This window comes from Sciurus vulgaris (genome assembly GCF_902686455.1).
Source record: "Sciurus vulgaris genome assembly, chromosome: 10".
Lineage (NCBI taxonomy): Eukaryota > Metazoa > Chordata > Mammalia > Rodentia > Sciuridae > Sciurus > Sciurus vulgaris.
This window is the reverse complement of record NC_136470.1, coordinates 93,776,081-93,803,258: the sequence shown is the minus strand read 5'-3', so window position 1 is coordinate 93,803,258 and position 27,178 is coordinate 93,776,081. Positions and strand designations below refer to the sequence as shown.

At 39.6% G+C, this 27,178-nt stretch overlaps 1 protein-coding gene and 1 long non-coding RNA gene across 2 annotated transcripts in view; both read right to left on the bottom strand.

Moving 5' to 3' along the window:
• The window catches only part of GNB4 (G protein subunit beta 4), a 50,688-nt gene extending 30,272 nt beyond the window's left edge, over positions 1-20,416 (bottom strand). The window contains exon 1 of the mRNA XM_079156371.1: positions 20,270-20,416. The gene's annotated coding sequence lies outside the window, so the exon portion shown is untranslated. The remainder of the gene's footprint in view (positions 1-20,269) is intronic.
• Positions 1-27,178, bottom strand: part of LOC306671122 — a 376,374-nt gene that overhangs the window by 260,224 nt on the left and 88,972 nt on the right. The gene's annotated exons all lie outside the window — the stretch shown is intronic.

Here is a 27,178-nt window from a genome sequence, read left to right as displayed (position 1 = left end):
GTCCCGGATGGGACAGTGGTCCCGGAACGCAGGAAACTTTGTGAAGTAGAGCTGCCAGTGAGACGCCCCTCCCCCCGCTGGAGCAGTGAACTCGGACAACTAGGAGCGCCGAAAAGGAGGCCACTCGGCACAGCGCCGGGACCCGGAGCAACCACTGGGGATCCGGCGGCTGCCCAGGGGAGGAGTGGCGAGGAGAGCTGTGTGGACTCAGGACACCGGGGCCTGCCCTGAGGAGGAGGAGGAGGAGCGTGGCCACTTGGATTCGGAGAGACTGCACCAGAGCTACAGGCGGTTGCCAGAAGAGAAACTCCGCGGCGAGCTGTTTGGACTCAGAACGACGCTTCTGAACCCCGGGGCCTGCCCTGAGGACGAGGAGGAGGAAGAGGAACGCGGCCGCTTGGATTCGGGGTGACTACACCAGAGCTTCAGGCGGTTGCCAGAGGAGGGGCTGCGTGGCGGGCTGTTTGGACTCGGACCACTTCTGAACCCCGGGGCCTGCTCGGAGGAGGAGGAGAAGCGCGGCGGGTCCTTTGGACTCGCAGTGACTGCATTGGCGCTCCAGGCGGCTGCTCAGAGGAGAAGGCGAGTGGTGAGTTGTTTGGACTTAAAGGGACAGCGCCTGAACACAGGGGGGCTGCCTGGAGAGGAAGCGTGGTGGGTCGCTTGGTCTTGAGTGGCCGCACCAAGAGCTCCAGGCGGTTGCCCATAGGACCCGTGCAGCGGGTCACGTGGATTCAGAGCCACCCAGAGCGACCACTCCTGAACACTCGGGGGGTTATCTGGAGGAGGAGGAGGAACGGGGAGGGTCACTTCGACTCGGAGTGATTGATTGCCCAGGGCTACGGGTGGTTGGTGGGAGGTGGAGGCACGCAGTGAGTTTCTTGGACTCCTAGTGACCGCACCGGAATACTGGGCAGCTGTCTGGAGGAAGAGGCGTGTGGCGGGTCTCTGGGACTCAGAGAGATTGTACGGGGCCCCAGGTGGCTGCTCAGAGGAGGGGCCGCATAGCCAGGCAATTAGGGGCAGAGCAGGGTCCCAGGATCTAGGAGGCTTCTGGGTGGAAGAGCCGCACAGAGACAGGCTTAGGGCGGAGCAAAGGTTCCAGGTCTGAGGGCATATTCTCTGAGGAGGGGCAGCCTAAGGAGATTCATCTGCGAAGGGTGAGGCTCCCAGGCCCAGGAGGTAGGGCCGGGCCCCTGAGAACTTTGCAGAGGAAGGCAGCCCAGCCCAGGTGGTAGCTGTAATTGAGGGGAACCTCTAGGAGGGTACTGACCAGCGAGACCTCCCCACCGGGTGAGTCTTCCCTGCCGGGTGAGGTTTCCCCACAAGGACGGTAAAACTAGAGACTCAGGCCCAAACAGGCCTTGCCTCAGCCCGCAGCCTAGGTCCCCTTTGGATGACCATTGGTCAACAAGTGGAGGCACCTCTGCCCACTAGCAGGGATTATACCCCTCCTGAAGGCCACCACTCCTAGAGAGGCAGCTTCCTTGTGGAGCTCCGCATTATCAACTTCCTCCAAGACTTCAGCCTACTGAAGGCTAAGGGGGGATATATATAGAAATCTTCAGGGACATTGTAAGTCAATAGAGGAAATCTGCAATATCTCAGCGGTCAACTGATACCTGAACAATATGAGAAAACAAGGAAAGAAAATGCTGCAAACAAATCTAGATGTTACATCAATAAAACCCAATGACAGCATGGCAGAAGAAATGACAGAAAAGGAGTTCAGAATGTACATAATTAAAATGATCAGAGAAGCAAACGATGAGATGAAAGAGCAAATGCAAGCATTGAATGATCGCACCAATCGACAGTTAAAAGAGCAAATACAGGAAGCAAAAGATCATTTCAATAAAGAGTTAGAGATATTGAAAAAAAACCAAACAGAAATCCTTGACATGAAAGAAACAATAAACCAAATTAAGAACTCCATAGAAAGCATATCCAATAGGATAGAACACCTGGAAGACAGAACCTCAGACATTGAAGACAAAATATTTAACCTTGAAAACAAAGTTGAACAAACAGAGAAGATGGTAAGAAATCATGAACAGAATCTACAAGAACTATGGGATATCATGAAAAGGCCAAATTTAAGAATTATTGGGATTGAGGAAGGCCTAGAGAAACAAGCCAAAGGAATGAACAATTTATTCAATGAAATAATATCAGAAAATTTCCCAAATCTGAAGAATGAAATGGAAAATCAAGTTCAAGAGGCTTATAGGACTCCAAATACACAAAATTACAACAGACCCACACCAAGGCACATTATAATGAAAATACCTAACATACAAAATAAAGACAGAATTTTAAAAGCTGTGAGAGAAAAGAACCAAATTACATTCAGGGGGAAACCAATACGGATATCAGCAGACTTTTCAATCCAGACCCTAAAAGCTAGAAGGGCCTGGAACAACATTTTTCAAGCCCTGAAAGAAAATGGATGCCAACCAAGAATCTTATACCCAGCAAAACTTACCTTCAAATTTGACGATGAAATAAAATCCTTCCATGATAAACAAAAGCTAAAAGAATTTACAAAAAGAAAGCCAGCATTACAAAACATTCTCAGCAAAATATTCCATGAGGAAGAGATGAAAAACAAAGCAGCAAATCAGCAAAGGGAGGAATTATCCTAAAGGAATTGTCAAATAAAGGAGGAAACAAGTTGTGTCAAAGAAATAAATAAATAGAATTTAAAAAATGAACCAAATGACCGGGAAACCAAATCATATCTCTATAATAACCCTGAATGTTAATGGCCTGAATTCATCAATCAAAAGACATAGACTGGCAGATTGGATTAAAAAGAAAGATCCAACAATATGTTGCCTGCAAGAGACTCACCTCATAGAAAAAGATACCCATAGACTAAAGGTGAAAGGATGGGGAAAAACATACCATGCGCATGGACTCAGCAAAAAAGCTGGAGTATCCATCCTCATTTCCGATAGTGTGGACTTCAAGCCAAAGTTAGTCAGAAGGGATAAAGAAGGTCATTTCATACTGCTTAAGGGAAGCATAAATCAGCAAGATATAACAATCATAAACATCTATGCCCCAAACAGTGGCTCATCCATGTATGTCAAACAAATCCTTCTCAATTTCAGAAACCAAATAGACCATAACACAATAATACTAGGTGATTTTAACACGCCTCTCTCACCACTGGACAGATCTTCCAGACAAAAATTGAACAAAGAAACCATAGATCTCAATAACACAATCAATAATTTAGACTTAACGGACATTTATAGAATATACCATCCAACCAAGAGCGAATACACTTTCTTCTCAGCAGCACATGGATCCTTCTCTAAAATAGACCATATATTATGCCACAAAGCTAATGTTAGCAAATACAAGAAGATAGAGACACTAGCATGTATTCTATCAGATCATAATGGATTGAAGTTAGAAATAAATGAAAGAGTAAAACACAGAAACTATTCCAACATCTGGAGATTAAACAATATGCTATTATATGATGAATGGATAACAGAAGATATTAGGAAGGAAATTAAAAAATTCTTAGAGGTAAATGAGAACAAAGAAACATCATATCAAAATCTCTGGGACACTATGAAAGCAGTACTTAGAGGGAAATTTATTTCATGGAGCGCATTTAATAAAAGAAGTAAAACTCAACAAATAAACGACCTAACGCTACAGCTCAAAGCCCTAGAAAAAGAAGAACAGACCAACACCAAAAGTAGTAGAAGACAGGAAATAGTTAAACTCAGAGCCGAAATCAATGAAATTGAAACAAAAGAAACAATACAAAAAATTGACGAAATAAATAGTTGGTTCTTCGAAAAAATAAACAAAATTGATAAACCTTTAGCCACACTAACAAAGAGAAGACGAGAGAAAACCCAAATCACTAAAATTCGGAATGAACAAGGAAATATCACAACAGACAGGATTGAAATACAAAACATAATTAGAAGCTATTTTGAAAATCTATACTCCAACAAAATAGAAAATTTCGAAGACATCAACAGGTTTCTAGAGACATATGAATTGCCTAAACTGAACGAGGAGGACATAAACAATTTAAATAGACCAATTTCAAGTACTGAAATAGAAGAAGTCATCAAAAGCCTTCCAACAAAGAAAAGTCCGGGACCAGATGGGTTCTCAGCCGAGTTCTACAAAACCTTTAAAGAAGAGCTCATTCCAATACTTCTCAAAGTATTTCATAAAATAGAAGAGGAGGGAACCCTCCCAAACTCATTCTATGAAGCCAATATCACCCTGATACCTAAACCAGACAGAGACTCATCAAGGAAAGAAAATTTCAGACCAATATCCTTAATGAACATCGACGCAAAAATTCTCAACAAAATTTTAGCAAATCGCATACAAAAACATATTAAAAAGATAGTGCACCATGATCAAGTGGGCTTCATCCCAGGTATGCAAGGTTGGTTCAACATCAGGAAATCAATAAACGTAATTCACCATATTAATAGACTTAAAGTCAAGAATCACATGATTATTTCAATAGATGCAGAAAAAGCATTTGATAAAATACAGCACCCCTTCATGCTCAAAACACTAGAAAAAATAGGGATAGTGGGAACATTCCTTAACATTGTAAAGGCCATTTATGCTAAGCCCATGGCTAATATCATTCTAAATGGTGAAAAACTGAAAGCATTCCCCCTAAAAACTGGAACAAGGCAGGGATGCCCTCTTTCACCACTTCTATTCAACATCGTTCTTGAGACTCTGGCCAGAGCAATTAGACAAACCAAAGAAATTAAAGGGATACGAATTGGAAAAGAAGAACTCAAACTATCCCTGTTCGCTGATGACATGATTATATATTTAGAGGAACCTGGAAATTCCACCAGAAAACTCTTAGAACTCATAAGTGATTTCAGTTAAGTAGCAGGTTACAAGATCAATGCCCATAAATCCAACGCATTTTTATACATAAGTGATGAATCTTCAGAAAGAGAAATTAGGAAAACTACCCCATTCACTATAGCCTCGAAAAAAATAAAATACTTGGGAATCAATCTCACAAAAGAGGTGAAAGACCTCTACAATGAGAACTATACAACACTAAAGAAAGAAATTAAAGAACACCTTAGAAGATGGAAAGATCTTCCATGTTCTTGGATAGGAAGAATTAATATTGTCAAAATGGCCATACTACCTAAAGTGCTATACAAATTCAATGCAATTCCAATTAAAATCCCAATGACGTACCTTACAGAAATAGAGCAAGCAATCATGAAATTCATCTGGAAGAATAAGAAACCCAGAATAGCTAAAGCAATCCTTAGCAGGAAGAGTGAAACAGGGGGTATTGCAATACCAGATCTTCAACTCTACTACAAAGCAATAGTAACAAAAACGGCATGGTATTGGTACCAAAATAGAAAGGTAGATCAATGGTACAGAATAGAGGACACGGACACAAACCCAAATAAATACAATTTTCTCATACTAGACAAAGGTGCCAAAAATATGCAATGGAGAAAAGATAGCCTCTTCAACAAATGGTGCTGGGAGAATTGGAAATCCATATGCAACAGAATGAAACTAAACCCATATCTCTCACCATGCACGAAACTAAACTCAAAATGGATTAAGGACCTCGGAATCAGACCAGAGACCCTGCAGATTATAGAAGAAAAAGTAGGTCCAAATCTTCACCTTATTGGTCTAGGATCAGACTTCCTTAACAGGACTCCCATAGCACAAGAAATAAAAGCTAGAATCAACCACTGGGATAGATTCAAACTAAAAAGCTTTCTCTCAGCAAAGGAAACTATCAGCAATGCGAAGAAAGAGCCTACAGAGTGGGAGAATATCTTTGCCAATCATACTTCAGATAGAGCACTAATCTCCAGAATCTATAAAGAACTCAAAAAACTCTACACGAAGAATACAAATAACCCAATCAACAAATGGGCTAAGGAAATGAATAGACACTTCACAGAAGAAGATCTACAAGCAATCAACAAACATATGGAAAAATGTTCAACATCTCTAGTAATAAGAGAAATGCAAATCAAAACTACCCTAAGATTCCATCTCACCCCAATTAGAATGGCGATTATCAAGAATACGAGCGACAACAGGTGTTGGCGAGGATGTGGGGAGAAAGGTACACTCTTACATTGCTGGTGGGGCTGCAAATTAGTGCAGCCACTATGGAAAGCAGTGTGGAGATTCCTTAGAAAACTCGGAATGGACCCTCCATTTGACCCAGCTATCCCACTCCTTGGCCTATACCCAAAGGACTTAAAATCAGCATACTACAGAGATACAGCCACATCAATGTTCATAGCTGCTCAATTCACAATAGCCAGACTGTGGAACCAACCTAGATGCCCTTCAATTGATGAGTGGATAAAGAAACTGTGGTATATATATACAATGGAATATTACTCAGCCATAAAGAATGATAAAATTATGGCATTTGCCGGCAAATGGATGAAATTGGAGAATATCATGCTAAGTGAGATAAGCCAATCTCAAAAAGCCAAGGGACGAATGATATCGCTAATAAGTGGAGGATGACACATAATGGGGGGGAGGGAAGGCTTAGTGTTAGGGTTAGAGTTAGGGTTAGGGAGGGGGGCAAGTATGGAGGAAGGAAGGACTGTATAGAGGGTAAAGAGGGGTGGGAGGGGTGGGGGGAAGGGAAAAAATAACAGAATGAATCAAACAACATTACTCTATGTAAATTTATGATTACACAAATGGTATGCCTTTGTGCCATGTACAAACAGAGAAACAACATGTATCCCATTTGTTTACAATAAAAAAAAAAAAAAAGATTATAAAAGGAAAGGCTGAGCAGCTGGGCAGTGTGCTGTGGGGTCAGAGTCTTCGCAAGCAGCCTTCCACGGGGCAATGTGGGAGTGAAGCTAAAGCTGCAATAGAGACCCAGGGACGGGGAAGACTTTGGCAACGTGCAACACTTGTCAAGGAAAGCTATAGGCAGCACAGAGTCAACCAAGAGAGTGGACATGTGCACTGCTTCCAGCAAGGCTGAAAGAACAACGGTGTTTCCCCAGTCCTTGGTAGCCCACATCTTGCCAGTGTGGATGGAGCCTTAGGATTTAATGTTTGCCCTACTATGTTCTTGTCTTGCTTTAGACTGATCCTTCCTTACTATTTTCCTATTCCAAGCTTTTGAAATAAGAATGTTTACTTTGTGCCTATCTTACCATTGTATCTTGGAAGTATATAACTTTCTTTTTTATTTTTATGGGGCTTACATTTGAGTTTGCCTGGGGTCTTGAAGAGGACTTTGAACTTGAAGAGAACTTTATTTTTGGTACCAGGGATTGAACCCAGGAGCACTTAACCACCAAGCTGAGTCACATTCCCATCCCTTTTTTATATCTTATTAGAGACAGGGTCTCACTGAGTTGCTCAGGGCCTTGCTGAGTTGCCTACGCTGGGTTTGAACTTGTGATTCTCCTGCCTCAGCCTCCCGAGTCACTGGGATTACAGGCATGCACTACTGCACACAGTTGGACTTGACCTTTTGATCAATGCTGGAACAGTTAAGACTTTGAGGACCCTTGGGGATGGACTGAATGTATTTTGTATTGTAAGATGGTCATGAACCTTAGGAGGCCAGGGCTGGAATGCCATAGTTTGGATAAGTTTTCCCCAATGGTCTGTGTTAAAAGTTCAGACCCCAAGGTGATGCTCTTGGGAGGTGGTGAAACCTTCAGGAAGTGGGTCTTATGGGAGGCCCTTAGGTCACTGGGGGCAGGCTCATCTTGAAGGGGACATGGGACCCCAAGTCACTCTCTCCTCTTTTTGCCTCCTGGCTGATAAGGTGAGTTGTTTGCTCTGCCCTATAGTCACACCATGGTGTGCACCTTGCCAGAGGCACAAGAATGTGGGACTAATTTTCATGAGCTGGAACCTCCAAAACTGTGAGCCAAAATAAACCTTTTCCCTTTCTTTACAAAAAAAAAAAAAAAAAAAAAGTTCTTTTTTCTTTGACCGTACATCATCTCACCATCACCTATAGTCCCTTCTCTTCATTAAATACTTTTAAAGAGAGCTGCCTATCCATGACCCCATTTTCTCATGTGGAATTCTGTGTATTCTTATTTTGCAGTCCTGGGAACTGAAGCCAGGGCCTTGTGCTTACAAGGCAAGCACTCTACTGACTGAGCCATATCCCCAACCCCTCAGGTGGAATTCTGAATTCTCAAACCTTGCCCCCCCCCCCCCCCCAAGCTCACGTGTGAGACAATGCAAGAAGATTCAGAAGAGAAGTGATTGGGTTGAGCCTTAACCCAATCCGTGAATTAATCCCCTCATAGGGATGAAGTGAGTGGTAACTGAAGTGGGAGGGTGTGGCTAGAGGAAGTGGGAACTGGGGCATGGCTTTGGGGTATATATTTGTATCTGGCAAGTGCAGCTCTTTCTCTCTGCTTCCTGATCACCAAGTGAGCTGCTTCCCTCTGCCGCACTCTTCCATCTTTACCTACGCCTCACCTCGAGCCCCAGGGAATGGAGCCGGCCTTCTACAGACTAAGACCTCTGAAATCCTGAGCCCTCAAATAAACTTTTCCTCCCCTAAAATTGTTCTGGTCAGATCCTTTAGTCACAGCAGCAACAAAATCTTACTAAATCAGGCTGTTAAAACAGGCATGATGGAAAAGGAGTGGGCAGCTAGAAGGCAAGAGGCTGTCTGAGAAATGTTTCTAAGCCACAAAACCAGAACCCTTGTGATGAGAGTGCCAGATAACCACAAACTTTGGATAATGTCAAAGCTGCCATTCCCCTGCCCTTCCCTTTCTGCTGCTAAAAAGAGGAACTGATTTCTCATTCTTAAAAAAATCAGAATAGAGAACATATTAATTACATAGATTTCCTAGGTTAATTTTTTCTTCTTGTCCAACAATTCTTGAATTCCTTAAAGGACCAATAAAGTATGAATCTAACATAAACTCACAGACAAGCCGAGAGGCTATCTAAGGTAAAATGTGGTCATAAGATGCCCCAGGTGAAACCTAATATGGTAAGTTCTAGGAAATTATGTTCTGAAGGTAAGGATCCAAAGAAATGGGCAAGCTTGTGTATTGATGTGTATGTGCATAACTATAAGTTTAGGATGCCTGGGAATAATATTTCTGAATTAGGTATAATTTAGTAAGTAGCTCCCTCACATTGTACACCTAAAGCATGCTCAAATTTTGAGAGATCAAGTCCTCTAGGAGCACTTATTTTGACCTAAAGAAAACAAAGCCATCTATTACTTTCCCACCTGCAGCTCCTGTGTATCCACAGTTTAATAAAAAATGGAAATCAAAGAAGTGGCAAAATATTTTCTAAAACTTTGTGAACCCAACATGGGGGAAAGAAAAATATGGGAACTAAGCTTGGGGGCAGAATTGGCAAGACAAATGGTCACCCACCACTGAAGAAATCCTCCACTGGTTCCCAACCAGGCAGACTAGCTGCAGCATAAACCAGCTCAGAGTCTTTCTTATTTAAAGTTTAAAGTAATCAAGATCCTAATCTGAGAAAGGAGAAAGCCAAAAATAATCTCTCACCAAGCAGAATTTCCCTGAATTAATGACAAGGAAGCCATTATAGATAGAAATTAAAGTTTACATTGACACTGATGTGTGTGTGTGTGTGTGTGTGTGTGTGTGTGTGTGTGTGTAACAGAAAATTGAGAAGGCTGTCTCTCAAGGAATTAGTTCTGTTGGGGTATGGGCCCCAACACCCAAACATGCTTTTTTTATTAATCTTCCAACATATGGAAACAGAATCTCCCCAATGGTTTACTTACAGCTCAGTGATCAGCTGCCTCCTGCCCACCCCAAACATAACCCATCTGCCACAGCTGATTTTTTAAAAAAATTTTATGTATTTATTTTGCTTCATCTGATTTTTAAAATGATTCCGAAGTATAAGAAAACTGGGGAGAGGAGTAAAGATCAAAGATAAGAGCTAGCAGCTTCCACTAGGTAAGTGCAGTGTATTTCTCCTCTACCCCTAAGAGAAGGAAAGAAAACAGCAAGACCCCCTCAACTCTCCCCCAGCAAATAACCAAGCCTTGAACTGGGAAAAGACAGTTACAAGCTAAAATTCAAATAAAGGATTAGCATGTAGAATTTTAAAAGCAATCCCTTCAAACTAACAATACAAACAACATTCCCATAGAAAATGTGCAAATACAGGAATTGGCCAATCACAATAGGAAAAACTCCAGAGGCAATATACAAAGGAAATAACCTCAGAAATAAGGGAAATGCAAATTAAAGTACAGGATACAGTTCCAAACCTGTTAGTTTTTTAAAACATATTTTCTTTTTAGTTGTAGATGGACACAATATCTTTATTTTATTATTAATTTATTTTTATGTGGTGCTAAGGATCAAACCCAGTGCCTCAACATGCTAGGCAAATGCTCTACCAGTGAGCCACAACCCCAGACCCCATACCTGTTAGATTAACCAAATATTTTTAATAAAGTGGGAATTAGCAAGGTTATAGAAAAATGACAATTCTCATTCCAGTAGGGCAACTCTTTGGGAAGCAACGTGGAAATAACCTAACAAAGGTGATGATATTTATGTCTTTCATTGATGATCTAATTCCCCTCCTGATAACTAAGTCTTAAAAGATACTCTAGTGCATGTATGCAAGAGTAGGGTATGACTGTTCATACCACACTATTTGAAATAATAAACTAGAACACCAAAGCTCACTGTCAGAATGGATAATTATAGTGTTTTCAGAGCAAATTATTATAAAGCAATGAAAACAAATGAATTACAGTTAGAAACAGCATAGGTGAATCCTAAAAATAATGTTGAGAAGAAAGAGTTCCAGCATAAATATCCCTTTTACAAAACTCAAAAACCCACTAAAACTAAATATCATTATTTAGGATGTACAAATATGTAATACAACCTTTTTTTTTTTAAGCAAAAGAATGATAATATTGTATGCAGAAAAAACACACAGGTAGTTGCTATTTTTTTTAATTCCTGGGTGGGGGACTTGCTTGATAGCTGTGCACATATTACTAGGAAAGCAAACATAAATATATGAAAGTGAGTCATGTATGGATGAACTTCAGGTACATGCCACCAGGCCCAACGAGATGAGTCTAGTTATAATGAACCCTACTCTTGCACATGAAGTCCACAGGTAACAATGAATTAAACAGAATGAAATAAAATAAAAGGAAAGAAAAAAGAAACTGAGGCTCAGACAAGTTCAATAACTCGCTTAACATTAGAGGAGTTGGGGTTTGAGGCAGACATGACTGAAACCCAGGCTCACGATGGTTTTGCCATGCTGCCTCCTTTCCAAGAGCATCTCACTGGATTTGCTGGATCTGACTGAGGACCTTTGTTTCTTATTTCAACTTTATTCCTATGGTTGTTACGATCCCACAGCTCCCTTGCCTTTCTTCTCTGTGGCTTTGTGGGTACTTCAATTTATTCATTTCTTAAATATTTATTTATGTTTCCCCATGTTCTATCTTCAGTCAGCTAATTAAGAAACTTTCCTCCTGGGAGGAAGGAAGGATAAAAGGAATACAAGGTATAAATGAGCCAGTCCTACCTTCTTTTTTTTAAAAAAACCAAAAGGATACAGATCAACGGTCAAATAATCTCACCAATGGTGATTTTGCTCAAGGTCAAATTACAGCTGCTAATCACAATTTATCCTTGAAATGGCACTGATATTGCAAAAGCAATTTTAAACTAATAAATTAAGAGATTATTTGATAAGCATAGTGTTCTTATTTTCAGTTACTATAACTTCTTGATTTCTTTTTCAACATGGATATTTGCTCCATTTAACACATTTTAAATAACTGTAGTATAGTGAAAGGATTGTTAAGGTGAAAAAAGCAGCATATCAGTTATTTTTTAAAAGTTCAGCTGTACCAGTTACACATATCGAAAGACACCAATGAGCCATTGTATCCAAGCCAATTTGTTAAATAAAATAGAAAAAAATACAGCTGTATAATTCAAATGGCCTTCTCACTCCAATCTTAAAAGTCCACAGAACTTTTACTAAAGCAAGGCATTATGCATCTGTACAATTACACTGCTGTGTTGGTCAACAGCCATTTGAATCCATATGAAACAAGCGAAGTACTTCTTAGCTAATAATAATTTTCACACTGATCAGGAAAGCTCATGTAAGCCATGAAAGAATATTTTAAATTAAACTTTCAAACTGTAAGCATAAACTACTTTTGCTTCCTAAAAGTCTGTTCTCTGAAATAGTTCAAGTAGTTTGTAGATAATCAAATTTTCTAATATTCTATTTTGTCCTTCTCAATCAGATTTACTTTTCTTATATGTTATAAAATATATATTTTTTAAAAAATAATGAATCAGGGAAGGTATTTTAAAGCTTTTATGATCATTCTTACCAAGGAATTTAAAACACATAAGCCACCCCATCCCACATTTGTCCTTCTCAAAAAGCTAGCCAAGGGCTGGGGATGTAGCTCAGTTGCTAGAGTGATTGCCTTGCATGCACAAGGCCCTGGGTTTAATCCCTAGCACCAAAAACAAAACAAAACAAAACAAAAACAAAAAAACCTAAAAAGTTAGCCAAAACCCTAGAGCTGCACAGAGCAAGTGGATACGGGAGCAAAAGGGAACCCGGAGACGCTGAAGCTGCAGCACCGAGCTAGAGGTTTTGTATTTTGTTATTCTACCACCATGTTACTCATCACTTGGAGCGCTTCTAAGTACCCCAAAGTAAAACGACTTAACTTCTTGTGAACTGAAGGCCATTTGTTTGTGTTCCAGGAAATAAAGAAGGCCCTGCCCTCTAGGGTGTCTCCCTTCACCTAGCCATTACATTCTGCCAGTTTATTCTCTCACCAAACATTTACTGAATGTGCCAGGAACAGGGGCTACATATAAATACAACTTAGGCCCTGGTCTCAAGGAATTTACAGTCTAAGAAGGAAGACAGACATATAAATGCATACATAATCCATTACCCTAAATACACTCTAGGGCTAGATGTGTTTCAGAATTTTGGAATTTTCAGGTGGAACAAAAATGTTCATTATATATGGCAAATACCCCATATGATCACCAAATGAGATCAGGTCATATAAGATTTTGACACTAAATAGTTCATGAAGAAAAAAAGCCTGTATTTGAGAGCATTTTAGATTTCTCAATTGAGGATAAGAGATCATCGACCTGTAATATAGATGAGGAAGATTACCAAGTATGAAAGCAGGAGGCCCTCTAAACTTAAAAAGTCTGAGGAGTAAGTAAAACAAAAGATAATATTAACTGAGCACTTACCACGTGCATGCACTATCCAAAGCTTTTTATGGTAACACTTTAGTTCTTAGAAAAAACCCATTCTACAAAATGTACCTGCTGTAGATCCCTTGTTAACAAATTTCAATTTCTTTATGCAATTACCTGCCTATCATGTTCCATTTAAATAAGTAATTTATAGAATTCTTGAATCAAATATCTTAAATTATTTCCTTATAAAAAACTGATCACTATAAACCTTGTTAACTATTCTAAATATAATGTATATGATCTATGTCCCATGGCAGTGAGAAAACAAAGCCTCATTCAGCTTAAGCTACATTACTGGGTTTTTAGTTTCACATTGCCAAACAGCTAATTTTCACATTTTAAACAATTCCTAGGTGAAGTGTTTAGGTGGGGAACTTAATATAAAAATGGGAGAGGGGTGGTGAGTCAAGTAATTGCTAAATGTTGCCATAAATATATCAAAAATCTTATGTAAAACCCAGAGATTATTTGGTTTTTGAGTACAGGGACCATTTTCGTCATCTTTACCTCTCCCAAAGTAGTAGTCTTTCCTCAGCTATAGAGAAATTGATAAAATTAATAGATTTTATCAATTCCTCTTTTGCTGAAAAATTTTGACATGCTAAATGATAGTGGAAATGGTAGGGCTTCTAAAACATAATAAAGAAGAAACTAATGTTTCAGAATATTCATGAACTCTTTATATAATAAAAGCTTAAAACAAGTCAATTTGAGAGCAGCTATGAAGAGCATATCAGAGCGTAAACACTGATTACAAAGATGCCAGCATTAACATCCCTTGAGTAAATTATTCCCTTTCAGATACCAAGTGGAAGGTAAGCAACTTGGTGGGAGTTTTTCCTTAAATGTAGTAACTATCCAGTATAGGAACAAACTCTGCTAGAGTCAAATTGGAAAGAAAAAAAAAACACCCTAAATCCTTTTAAGCTGCTATATATTGCCTTAAGTATTAAATATGGACACTAAGAGAAACTATACTATTTTAGAAAGTAAGTAGTACTTGAAAAATAGAAAATCACTTCATGTGACTTCTACTTCAAAGCAGATTAAATAACACTCATCTCTCAGTAATTCTAGAAGAAAAAGTTCTTCATAATACACATTGGAAAAATAGTATTGACGGACACATGTTGCGAGTTTACCAAGCATTTGTTGTTCATAACTATCGCACCAAAGGAATTTTTTGGTATCTGATTGTTATGGTTTAGACATGAGGTGTTCTTCAAAACCTCATGTGTGAGACAATGTAAGAGTGTTCAGAGGTGAAATGATTAGACGATGAGAGTCTAATCTCACTCTCCCTCTCCCCCTCCCCTCCCCTCCCCTCCTTTCCTCTTCCCTCCTTTTCTTGTTGCTTGGCCTGAGCTGCTTTCTTCTGCCACATCCTTCTACCATGATGTTCTGCCTAACTGACCATGGATTGGTACTCTGAAACAATAAGCCAAAATAAACTGTTTTTCTTCTAAGTTGTTCCAGTCAAGCCTTTTGTTCACAGCAGTAAAAAAGCTGACAACACTGTTCCATCCACAGGACATTAGCAGGAAGAAGGCAGTGCAGCATAATGACGAAGAGCACCACGTCTAGAACCCAACTGTTGGGGTTAGACCACTGGCTTCTACAACTGCATGGGTTAGCACACACACAGCACAGTTAGTGAGGGTTAGCTGAGATTATTACTACCATTGAAAAAAGATGTCTTGAACTAAATGGGGGAAAATATTAAACTATTTTAAGGAAAAGCAGTATATTTGAACAGGAAGTGTTTTTAAGTAATCAAAATATATTGGATGTCTCTTTTATTCATCCATAGCTATACATCTAACTACTGTCCATTCTTTTCACTATTTTCTATCATATGATGATTAATCTGGAGGCTTACCTTAAATTAAAATTTTCAAATTGGTTTAATTTTTTTTAAAAGTTAATTATCCAGTTTGTGATCCATTTTCGATTTTCCTACTGACCTATTCTCATTAGCTGCTCATTAGTATTACCTCCAGCAGAGGGCAGACGAAAGAAAGGTAAAGATATAAAGTTGGTAACTTACTGGCTTCCAGAGAAGTCATCTAGCTTCACCAAAAGACCTTAAATAGCATTAATACTGTATGAGTCTCTGGAAACTATCTTACCCAGTTGAAATAGCTTTAGCTAATATGTAGCAATGAGCTGGCAAATATAAATTCAAGCATTCATTGAACAATTCTGAGTCCCAGCCACATGCCAGGCATATTCTAGGCTCTAGTGATTCAGTAGTAAACAAAACAAACAAAAGTTTCCATTGTTGCCGCACTTTCTTCTGTATCAGTTTGGGAGAAAGATAGTAAAGCACATAAACAAATTACATGTTTTTAAATACAGACAGGTACTATATAGGGGAATAGGGGGAAAATATCAGAAGTTGGCTGGACATGGTGATGCAGCCTGAAATTCCAGCAACTCATGAGGCTGAGGCAGGAGGATTCCAAGTTCAAGGCCAGCCTCAGCAACTTAGCAAGGCCCTCGGCAACTTAGTGAGACCCTAAGACTGTGTTTCAAAATAAAAAATAAAAAGGGCTGGGATTGTGGCTCAGCGGTAAAGCACTCTGGGGTTCAAACCTCAGTACTTAAAAAAATTACAAGAAGTTGGAGGGTGACTAGGAAGTTCATTTTTAAATCAATTAATCTAAGTAAAACTGAATGGAGTGAGGAAATGAGCTATGTCTTAAAAGGGGAAAAGCATATCAGGCAGAAACAAAAGTAAACGCAAAGGTTCTAAGGCAGAAACTAACCTGCAGGAAAATAAAGAGGCTAGAGGATGGTTATATGGTAGAGGTACAGCAATTCTGAAACTATTTTGTGTGTCTTGTGGGATTGAGCAAATGAATACATTCATTATATTTGGGAGTTAGAGTTTTCACTCTGGGAGAAGAGAACTAAAAAATGTGGAATGGAAGAAGGGACTAAAGAACACTCTGGTGTTGGGTAGGAACTCAGCATCAATGTGGACTCAGGGTTAAAATATATATACATATATGCCTGGGTGCATATGTGCATATGTTTCCTTACTGTGTCTGGTGAAAGGGCCTAGGAGTAACGACACCCAGAGTAGCAGTGAGCACAGCTAATGTCCATATCTAAAAGGCTGTTTCCAGAGCTGCAACAGGGGAATATGATGCTTGAACATTTTTGTGCCACAAAGTAAGACAGTGGTTTTTTTAAAGTTGGGTGCATCAGAAGGAAATAGGAGTCTGTCATGGTGGCACATGGGTGTAGTCCCAGCTACTCTGGAGGCGGAGTAGGGAGGATTGCTTAAACCCACAAGTCCAAAACCAGCCTGGGCAACATAGCAAGGCCCTGTCTCAAAACAGCAACAAAAGAATACAGGAATTAGTTCGAAGGAGCTCCTAGTGGTCAAATCCACAGAAATTTGAGCATCAAAATGAATAATGATGGTAATATATTATAACCTGCTGAACATGGAAATCCATTTCACATTTGTAGTTCTCTTCTCCCAGAGTGAAAACTCTAGTTCCCAAATATAATGAATTTATTCGTTTGCTCAATCCTTCAAGACACACAAAATAGTTTCAGAATTGCTATACTTCTACCATACAAATACCAGCCTAGTACACGGAGTTCAAGATGTCTCTCAGTTTTGTTTTTTTAATCTTTATATTAAGGGCATATAGTCAAAGTCCTATGTTCAAAACTTACTTGGAGTCATTTTTTTTTTTTTTCCTTTAGGGAGTTCAGGCTATTCACTGAAATACAGTTGGTTCATTTGTTATTGTTTGTATTCAATTTTGGAGCCCACCCCTTATTTTGTTAATTTTATTTTTGAACATGTAAAAGATAAACAAGTTTCCAAAATTCAAAACCTTACAGGAAGATATACCACTCCTTTTTAATTTCAGTTTATTCAGTTCCTACCTACCCCACTGTAGGAAACTAACTGGCTTCTGGCTACCTGTCCTGTATTTATTTATTTTTAAAAATAATTTTTGATGGTATGGGGGACTGAACCCAGAGCTACTCTACCACTGAGTAACATCTCTGGCCTGATTTTTAATTTTTTTTTAATTTTTAAAAATTTTTAAAATTTTTAGGTGTGGACAGACACAATACCTTTATTTGATTTTATTTACTTTTATGCGGTGCCAAGGATCCAACCCAGTGTCTCGCACGTGCTAGGCAAGTGCTCTACCACTGAATCATAACCCCAACACCCCCCCCCCCGCCGGTTTTTAAAATTTTGAGGTAGGGTCTCCCTAAATTGTTCCTGCTAGTTCAAAGTTGTACTTTTCCTGCCTCAGCTTCCCAAGTCACTGGGGTTACATGTGTGGGCCACCATGCCCGACTATCCTGTATTTATTTTGTTCTGTCAAAGAATTAAGTTTTGTCAAGGTGAAGCAGAGAAATGAGGTAATCACTAAAGTAGAATACTGGTTTTTAAAAAAATTTACTACAAGATGGGAGACATAAGAGTATGTTTATATAGAACACTAATGATTCCATAGAAACTGAAAAACTGAAGATGCAGGGGAGAAGGAATAACTGTAAGGGTAGATATCTATAAAAATATCTCTTGTGGGGGTACTGCCTCAGTGGTTGAGTGACCCTGGTTCAATTCCCAGTACAAAAAAAAAATATATAAAATAAATCTCTTGGTTTAATTTGAGGGATAGGAAAGGGTTCCCATATTCCAAAACAGATTGTCATCCTCTTTGTAACCTGACAAATTAGTTATGTCTCTGTATCTAGAGAATCCACATTAAAAAGGGGTCATTATTTTGGAAGGATAAGTAAGTCATCATTACCTATTGATGTTAGTAAGATACATGCTACTAAGAGGGAGGTTCTGAATTTTAAACAAGATATTTAACATGAGTAGAGTGACAGAATGGCTGATCTGTAGAGTAACATGGATGAATAGTACAAATCATGCTGGAAAAACCAACACACATCTCTGGTAAGTCTTGGAAATGTTATGTGTATGCTAATGAGTAATTGTGGATCATTTCTCATGCGTTGGCACTAAGTTAATGTGGCACAGAGGAAAGAACATGAACTTTAGAGACATGAACTTCACATCCTGCCTTGCGTCCTAGCTGAGTTAAACAGCTCCGTGACCACTGGCAAGTTCCTTAACATCTTAACAGTTTCCTTACCTGTAGAAGTAGACAATGTCTTCTTTTCCAAGTTATTGAAATATAAATAAAGTAGAGCACTGCCACTGGCCCAAGACAGATGATTAGTAAAGCAATTTCTATAATGAATGCCAATTAAGCTAGTCAGCAAGGTAAATAAACTAAAACAGCCACCTGACTTCCATGAAAGATACCCTGAAAAATATCAGAAATCACACCATCTCAGGCAGTATTTGGTAAGGGCAGAAAAATGTCCAATACTTACTTTCAATTTTTAATTTTGAAATTTTCCCAAAGTCTATCTTAAAGTGTAAAAATGTGTGTTGACATACTTAAGCATCAATGATTAAAAAAAAATTTTACAGGTTAACAATGACCAAAAACTCAGAATGATTTCCTATATGATATATAGGTTTGCAAAGAGAAGAACCTAAATGTATTGCAAACCATACTAATTAGTTTTATAATCTTATAAATGCATACATACAAGGTTGACAATGTTTACAAAACATTTTAAAGGCTTATATTTACTTCAAATTCATCTAAAAATGAAAATGCAACGTGAAAAACCTTAAGTGATTTTTTAAAATTTATTTATTTTAACTAAAAATCATAAATTTACATAGGGCAATGTTGTTTGATTCATTCTGTTATTTTTCCTTAAGTGATTTTTAACCAAATACTGAAATATATAATAAGCTTTCAGAGTCTGTCTAGTTACCACTGATAAACCAAAACCTCCACGCTGAAGACTATTAAAATGTAAAGAGGCTTAAAGCGTACAATTTTAAATGTATATAGTTCGTCCACTAGAAATGACTTCCCTTTCATCTTGTGTAAGCAAGCAGTGTGCACTCTCTCCTATAAGACGTACTTAAAGGTCACAATCTCAGTGTGCAACAATGAGATGGACTGAGTCAACAATTAAATTCCAATGTCTGAAGAAAACTTCCGGGTAGGGCGCTAATCCATACTCCAGGTTTATACTGTCAGTGGTTGAAGAGAAAGATACATACTCATCCTTTACTGAAAGAGAAAGGGAAGGAGTGGGAGAAAAGGGAAGAGGGAGAGATGCAAAATAAACAAAGCACTGCTTGTATAAACAAATAAGCCTGCTTTTAAACTTTTGGAAATTCAAGCTTCCCTTACAGAATGGCAGTAAATGTCAAAGTCTAAAGTAATCATTTATGCTTTAAGATGTGGAGAGAAAAGGAAACACTTTCTCATTGTACGGAACTTGCGAATATTCGAAATTCATTATTCTGCCGTCCTTCCCCGATCGCCCCCCCCCCCCAAAAAAAAACAAAAAACAAAAAAACCCACCGAACATTATATCATTTCAAAAATAAATTTGAACATGAAACTACAGGACGCATTTTAGCACTTAATGGAGAACTTCTGTGAGCTTTTCCACTGCTCTCCAGCCAAGAGCACTTCTGGGCAGCCGCGGAATAACCGCTCTCTTCGGGGCAAACAGGAGCTTTCGGAGTCCCTAGGAGGAGGCCTCAAGGGGTGGAGAGAAACCTGGGAGGTCTCCCTGGGCGAGCGGTCAGAACAGCCAAAGAAGTGCCCGGGACCCTGGCGCAGTGGCCATTCCCTGCGCGGTAGCGGAGCGCAGTCCCGGCGCGCCCGTCCCGTCCCTCTTCGGCCGTATCTGCCACCCGGCGGCGCCGTCCGGGAGTCAGGAGGAACCCAGCTAGCCCCGCACCGCCACCCGGGCCGGGTTCCGCGACGGCAGTCCCGCGGAGCCTCACGCCCCCTGCGGGAAGTCCGGGGTGCCCTCGCGGGGCGCACCGACGAATGGCAGCTCGCGCGCTCGACACCTACCTGGAGGGAGCTCGGGCCCGCGTCGACCTGGCACTGGCCGGGTCCGCTGTGCGCTCTGCTGGCCCTCAAGCGCGGAGCCGGCGTGCAGAGCACAGCGCACCGCCAGCCTAGAGCCGCCGACCACACCCAGCCACTCCGCCCAGCAGCCAACTCCCCGGCGCGAGGCCCGGGCGGGGACGTGGCGCGAGGCTCGAGGCTCGAGGCGCGCTGGGGGCGGGCGGGGGCGCGCTGCGGGCGCGCGCGAGCCCTGAAGCGCGCGGGACCCGGGCGGGGGGCGAAGGGAGCGGGCACCGCCCGCAGCTTCTGCTTCCTATTTTCTTTCTCGTTTCCTGCTAGGAGAAGAAAAACATTAATTCCAGGGCAGTTTCGTTTTCTTGGTGCTGCGCCTGGATGCCGGGCCACTGAAAAGAGTAGAGCCCGTCTAAGTACCGTGTCAGCTTCCTTCCTGACACCGCACAGGCGTCAGTTTGCTCGGGGGCAGGATAGGAGGGCTGATCTAGACGACACGCAGGTCCTGTTTAGGTTTCACCTTCTGGAGTTCTTGATTGTAGGAAAGTGAACTGAAGCCCAGAGTCATACCCAATTGCTTTGCAGTCCCAGTCACTAGTTGTGTGACAGCTCACCCTCTCGAGGCATAAGTTTTGTCACTGGCAAAATAAGGATAGTGATACCTGCCTCATAAAGGTGCTGAAAATATTACCTGACATAATGTTTGCACGTAACCTGCCTCTAAATAAACGTTCAATTCTTGGAAGTTATTGTCACTATTGTCACTGACAACACCGGAAGGCCTTCCATTTAACCCTGCCAAGCTGCTCTTCTCTGCATGAGTTAAACGCCACATGCATCTCAATCGACTTTTTTTTTTTTTTTTTTTTTTTTCGCATTTCTCTGGGTGTTTTATGTTGAAAATGTCATAAAATAAATGCATCTATCCAAATTGCTTCCTCTGAAGTCAGTACCGCCTGGGAGCATTTTTCCTCTCCCCACCCCCATCTTTCTTTTGAGTTAATTCCAGTTTGACAGACTGTTGCTATAGCATTCCTTCTCTGACGTCAAACAATTTAAAGGAACAGCCCTGGGTAACAAAAACTGCAGAGGAGTTCTTTGTGGAGTTTCTGTGCTGGAGAAAGGTTTGAACAATATCATAAAAGAACTTTTACACCCCCGCAGCCTTCCATTCTCTCATCTTCAGTTGCTTCCCACTATCACCTGGAATAAATCTACTGGTACCTTAAAAGAGATTATGCCAAGATAAACACCCTGTTTGCGGCTGTGGAGAAAATGTGACCATTTTGTATAAAAGTCAGACCATGACAAAAATGGAAATGGCATGATGAAATTATTGATGGTTTTTCCTCAAGTTTTCATTTTTCATAATGCTGGGTGCATTTTTTCATTAAGAAGACAAGGGAGAAGTACCATATCTTCTACTTAACAGTGTCAGAAAAGTTGTTTGGGACCTGACTAGTCTGCAACTGTAACTGTGTGTTTTAATGATTAAGTCCTGAGCTTTATTATTATTATTATTTTTTTTTAAGGAGGAAGTGATGGAGTTAGTGAAGGAGTGTCTATTATGTACAAGGCTCTCTTCTTATTATCCTACTAAATGTTCATAATGACCTATGTGCATTTTATCCCTATTTTATAGATAAGTAAACTGAAGCTTGGTAAGATTAAGTAATTCACTTGGGATCCCACAGGAAGTGGCAGAGATCTTACATGGCACCTGAATGGACCAATTCCAAAGCCTATTTTCTTTCTTTTGATTCTTTTCTGTCTTGTTCCTGTGCTCTGGCACCTACCAGATACTATAGGACTTTGAGAACTGGTTGTTCTAAGATAATATGCTGAAAAACAAGTTGCTAATATTTAGGAAAACCTAGTAGAAAGCACTGAGATATTCTACTCCAGAAAATATCAGGGGAAGTATAAAATCAACAACTCCCTAACACAGAATGCAAAACCTGAAAAGATATAACAAGAATGTTTCAAATCCTTGAAGATTTGTGAATAAATTTGATGATGTTCACTTTCTAAAAAATTGATGTAGACACACAAATTACTAGAAGAAAAAAGTTCAAGTATTAAAAAAAGGAATATTTCATTGTGAAGTGAACTAATCCATTTCTAAGGACATTAGATGTCTGTTTTGCCCCATCTGCCGCATGTTTTTCTGAAAAGAACACTTGTTAAGAATGCCATACTGTGAACCTGAAAGTGGAGCTTATTAAAAGAATTCATAACCAGGAACATTTCCTAAGAGCACAGCAATGCATTTAAGTGACCCAGCAATTCATAATTTTTTCAATGATAATGAAATCCATGTATGAAGAAAGAAAAAGAAAAAGCACACTATTAACATTTTTTATTAATATTTTTGATGCCTGATGCATTCATAGACAATTGTAGTGACAGATCATACTTCTAAGGGTTAAGCCCAATGATCTTCTGTTTGGGTGTCACTGGTCATATCTAGATTTCCAACTCACTAGGCTCATGTTCTCAAATCTTCCTCTATCAGCAGGATTATGGGGTTCCTGCTAGAGAAGCTTTGAAGACAAAATCCCTGCTTCAGTCTTGTATCCCCCATGGTGTCTAACAAAATAGCTTGTTATACCAGGTATTTAGTGAGAAAATCAATGAATGACGACACTCTGCTACTTAATTTACTCAAATAACCTTCATATCTAATCCCACCCCTCTACCCTACAGAATCATGGCAGGGGGAACGTGACCACTGTTTTTGGAGGAGTTTCGTAACAGTTACATATTCAAGATGCTTGGATCCCCTATGATCAAGTTCAAAGAAGCTCCACTCTTTGTCCTAATTGATAAACGTGAATCCTGTTCTCAGCATGATACCCTGTAATCTACAGTGCCCTTATTCAACCCTTGCCTTTAAATCATACCCTAGAAGTCTTGGTCTACTTTTTTTCTGATTTTACCTTATTTTCAGACAATGCTAAATGCACTATGAAGAAGAGAATCTTGGCAGGGCGTGGTGGCTCATGCCTATAATCCTAGTGGCTCAGGAGGCTACTGCAGAAGGATCACAAGTTCAAAGCCAGCCTCAGATGTGGGGATAAAGGTACACTCATACATTGCTGGTGGGACTGTAAATTGGTGCAAGCAGTATGGAGATTTCTCAGAAAACTTGGAATGAAACCACCATTTGACCCAGTCATCCCACTCCTTGGTTTATACCCAAAGGAATTATAATCAGCATACTACAGGGACAGAGCCACATCAATTTTTTTAAAAAATATTCTTTTAGTTGTCAATGGATCTTTTATTTTATTCATTTATATTTGGTGCTGAATATTGAACCCAGGACCTCACACATGACAGGCAGGTGCTCTACCACTGAGTCACATCTCCAACCCCCCATCAAAGTTTATAGTAGCTCTAGTCACAATAGCTAAACTATGGAAATAACCTAGATACCCTTCAACAGATGAATGGATAAAGAAAATGTGGTACATATACACAATGGAATATTACTGAGCCTTAAAGAAGTATGAAATTATGGCATTTGGAGGTAAATGGATGGAACTAGAGAATATCATGCTAAGTGAAATAAGCCAATCCCAAAGAACCAAAGGCAGAATGTTTTCTCTGATATGTGGATGATAATTCACAATAAGGGGGGCAGAGAATAGAGATATTTTGGACTAGACAGAGGGGAGGGGAGGGTGCATAGAGGTAGGAATGATAGTATAATTAATTGGACATTATTACCCTGTGTGCATATATGATTTACACGACCTATGTATCTCTACATCATATACAAGATGTACATCATGTACGGATGAATGAGAAGTTATGTTCCATTTATGTATGATGGGTCAAAATGCATTCTACTGTCATGTATAACCAATTAGAACAACAACAACAACAAGAGAAGACAGCCTTAGCAAGTTAGCGAGGCCCTAAGCAATTTAAGGAGACCCAGTCTCCAAATAAAAAAAAAAGGGCTGGGATGTGGCTCAGTGGTTAAGCACCCATGGGCTCCATCCCTGGTACCAAAAAAAAAAAAAAAGATAAAATCTTCAAAGTGGACACTTTTTCAGTCTGTATGTATTGTACGCATTCTAATTCCACAGCATACCTTACAGAGACCAAATTTTATACTTGCAACATTATAACTAAAGTAATAGGTTTTCTTTCAACTACAACATAGTAAGTTTTAAAATATTTAATAGAAGGTTAATAAGATCTACAAGCATGGTCTGGGGTTGTAGCTCAGTGGAAAAACACTTGCCTTGCCCATGTGAGGCACTGGGTTCAATCCTCAGCACCACATAAAAATAAATAAATAAGTAAAGGTATTGTGTCCAGCTACAACTCAAAATGAAAATATAAAGATCTAAAAGCAGCCTTCTCAAAGGATGTGAGAAGCAATGTCTTAGGAGATTCTGTTCGAAGTAAGCTTATGTCATTTCAGACTCACATCCTTGATACAGAGTATCGGTGTCTGAAGCCTTCCTTTTTGCTCATACACACTGCATTTCTGTACCGTTTTTACAATCTATACTTTAACCCCACCTTTGCTGTACTCCTTTGAAACTCATGATTCAAATTAGTTGTAGCTCTTGTATTTTTTTCATTCAGATTCTCAGCCATGGCAATTTGGAGTCTATTACACATATGCATCACAGTGACCTTAGGAGAGTGCTGTACTTAGCTAATGGTGTCTGTTTCAGGCACGGAAGAGGGAAGCAGGAGCACCCAGGCTTATAGATGCAGCTCTACATTCTCTATTTTAGGCTCTGGAATCTGTTATTGGGAGGGGACATGGCAAAGTGGAGGAAATACTAAAGTTCAAGTCAAACAAATTGATTTAAAGCTTTGGCTCCACCACTAAATATCTGTGTGATCTTGAGCAGATCACAAACTGCCTGCATTCTGTTTTATCCAATTATATAAAGTGAGGGTGTTGAATGCCAACATGACTAGCAATTAGCACTGGTGTCGTTGCTCAGTACTATGCCAAATGATAACTTTGCTAATCAATCATGTACTCTTTCTTTCTAAGCCTCATCCTATCCCAGAAATTCTTCCGAACACCTTTTTAGGAAGATACAGTGATCCGTTTGTGTTGATAAGTGAGTAAAAAACATCATATTAGTTCTCTATTGTTCTGAATAAGATACTCAAAATTTAGTAGATTAGAACAGCAACATTTTTCCCCCTTTTTATGATGCCTCAGCAATCACATAAAGATTGCTTTCCATACTTTTTTGGTCTAGGTTGTCACAGATTCACGTGATGGGAACATCCTCTTCATGGAAGAGTATCAAATTCCTAGAAAAGCCAGAATGCTGGCACATATTGTTGTGGCCATCTTCAGAAATACAACTGCCTTAATCACTCACCAACTCTAGATTCATCTATGAGAATCTAAGATTCTAATGTTCCTTTCCTTCCTCCCACATAATGTTGACTTTATTTATGCTAATAGGTTCTGTCAGCTAGATAATTCAAAAAATGGAAAATATCTTGCTTTCCTTGCTAATTTGATTTTTTGAGTGTTTTCTTAATTTGTGTTTTTAAAATTATACTGTAAAATTGACTTGTTTTTCTTTTGGTGTACTGGTCTATGATTTGAAACCCATCTACAGATGCTTGCAGTACCGCTACAATCAGGATAAGGGCAGTTTTGCCACTCTCTAACCCCCACCAAAATCCCTCACATTATCTCTCTTTCACTTAACTCCAAGCAATCCTTTATTCTCCCTCCATCCCTAAAGTTGTATCTTTTCAAGAATATTATATGGATGGAATTATATTACCTGTCACTTTTGAGATTGGCTTTTTTTTTTTTTTTTTCTTCAGTACTGGAAGTTGAACCCAGGGGCATTTTACTACTGACTTACACCCCCAGCCCTTGTTATTTTTTATTTTGAGACAGAGTCTTGCTAAGTTGCGAAGGTCAGTCTCAAACTTGTGATCCTCCTGCCTCAGACTCCTGAGTTGCTGGGATAACAGGTGTGTACCACCTTCTTTCATTCTGCATGACACCTTTGTTCCTTATTATTGTTGAGCAGTAACCCATGGTATTCCACAGCTTATCTATTTAGCAAATGAATAAACTGAAGGATATTTGAAGTGTTTCTAGTTTAGGATAATTATGAATTGCTATATGAGTTGCTGTAAACATTCATACCCAGGCAGCCCTGCATATGGGTTCTGCACCTGCAGATTCTATCAACCATGAATTGGAATTGCACTTTAGGTCTATGATGGTTGTGACTGTACAGAAAATGTGCCGACTTTTTTTCTTGTCATTATTTCCCAAACAATGTGGTATAACAACTATATATATATTTATTATTATATATATAATATAATATATAATTATATATATAATTATATATATATAATTTATATTGTACTAGGTATTGTAAGTAATTTAGCCATGATTTAAAGAATACAGGTGGATGTATGTAGATTATGTGCAAATATTACAACTTTTAGGGGTGCTGGGAATTAATCTCTGAATGTTTTTTATTAGAGATGAACATCTATGGATTTTGGTATTCTTGGGGTGTGAGTGTGTGTGTGTGTGTTTGCGTGTGTGTGTGTGTGTGTGTGTGTGTGTGTGTGTGTGTATCCTGGAACCAATCCCCTGTGGATACTGAAGGACAACTATATAGACTTTTGGGTTAACGTATGTTTAAATTTCTCTAGAAAATTAAGAGTGGGATTTGGAGTCAGATGGTTAGTTAATGTTTAACTTATAAGAAAATGCCAAAACCTTTTCCAGAGTGACGGTTCATTTTGCTTTATTACCAATAATGTATAAGAATTCTAGTTGCTCTGAGTCAGTGCCAACACTTGGCATTGCTGGTATTTTAAATATTTTACTCATCCAAAGAGGTGTGTAGCAGTATCTCATAATGATGG